Source organism: Theropithecus gelada, chromosome 12, assembly GCF_003255815.1.
Source record: "Theropithecus gelada isolate Dixy chromosome 12, Tgel_1.0, whole genome shotgun sequence".
Taxonomy (NCBI): domain Eukaryota; kingdom Metazoa; phylum Chordata; class Mammalia; order Primates; family Cercopithecidae; genus Theropithecus; species Theropithecus gelada.
In genome coordinates, this window is record NC_037680.1 from 52,436,259 (window position 1) to 52,437,780 (window position 1,522).

The 1,522-nt window shown below is 41.3% G+C and overlaps 1 pseudogene across 1 annotated transcript; it reads left to right on the forward strand.

Moving 5' to 3' along the window:
• The first annotated feature begins 551 nt into the window (after positions 1 to 551).
• LOC112636323 lies at positions 552 to 1,079 on the forward strand (annotated as a pseudogene). Its single transcript, XR_003122168.1, has one exon. The product of XR_003122168.1 is annotated as a 60S ribosomal protein L21 pseudogene (transcript).
• The last annotated feature ends 443 nt before the right edge of the window (positions 1,080 to 1,522 follow it).

A 1,522-nucleotide genomic window follows, 5' to 3' on the forward strand; every position in this document is an offset into this window, starting at 1 on the left:
TTAGGAGTTGTCTCTCCTCACCACCATCACCACCACTCCCCTCACTGCACTATCCTCATTGCTGCATATTTTGTTTATGGTTTTAGACTCTGTTTACAGATCTCGTTGATATACACCACTCTTAGAAGAAGACATTTATTCAGCCAGAAACCATATTTTTTGTTCTTTTGCACCTGGGAAACCTGTAAACTGCTCTATTTCTCACCTTCTTGCCCTTCTGTGTCAATGTTCCTTAAGACATTTCTTCAGAACTCCTTTAGCTCCCATAATAACTGTGTGTTTGCTGATCCTATTATTCAATCCCATTATAATAATTGTCATTAAACTGAAGTTATTTCTCTGGCCCAGTAAATAAATGACACATGGGAATATTTCTAGGTAACAAATCACTCTGTACTCAGACATTTTTATAACATCCTAATGCTTGATCAAATTCATCTTCTTTTTGTACAGTTTCAGAGCTGAAAGAGAAGTTAGAGGATATCTAGCCCATTCTCAAAGAGAAGCCACTCAGCCAGTTAATGGCAGAGCCAAGACTGAAACTCCCTTTCAGCCGGAACCACTCTTCCAGTAATTCACCAAAATGATGAACACAAAGGGAAAAAGGAGAGGCACCCGATATATGTTCTCTAGGCCTTTTAGAAAACATGGAGTTGTTCCTTTGGCCACGTATATGCGAATCTATAAGAAAGGTGATATCGTAGACATCAAGGGAATGGGTACTGTTCAAAAAGGAATGCCCCACAAGTGTTACCATGGCAAAACTGGAAGAGTCTACAATGTTACCCAGCATGCTGTTGGCATTGTTGTAAACAAAAAAGTTAAGGGCAAGATTCTTGCCAAGAGAATTAATGTGCGTATTGAGCACATAAAGCACTCTAAGAGCCGAGATAGCTTCCTGAAACGCGTGAAGGAAAATGATCAGAAAAAGAAAGAAGCCAAAGAGAAAGTTACCTGGGTTCAACTGAAGCGCCAGCCTGCTCCACCCAGAGAAACACACTTTGTGAGAACCAATGGGAAGGAGCCTGAGCTGCTGGAACCTATTCCCTATGACTTCATGGCATAATAGGTGTTAAAAATAATAATAATAATAAAAGACCTCTGGGCTAAAAAAAAAAAAAAAAAAAAAAAAGAGATTGAAACTCAGGGTTCCTGCTTCAACCCATCATTATAAAGTGGACTGGCTAAGTGATTTTTAAAAATCAAGTAATCATCTCTATATCATAGTTAGAGATCTTGAGCTAGACATGGTGGCATGCACCTGTAGTCCAGCCACTTGGGAGGCCAAGGTAAGAGTATCACTAGAGCTCAGTAGTTCAAGCCTGCAGTGGGCTATGACTGTGCTACTGCACTCCAGCCTGGGAGACAGAGCAAGACTCCATCTCTAAAAATAGAAAAAGGAAAAAGAAAGAAAAACATAACTAGGCCGAGCGCAGTGGCTCATGCCTGTAATCCCAGCACTTTGGGGGGCCGAGGCAGGTGGATCACCTGAGTTCAGGAGTTCAAGACCAGCCTGACCAAC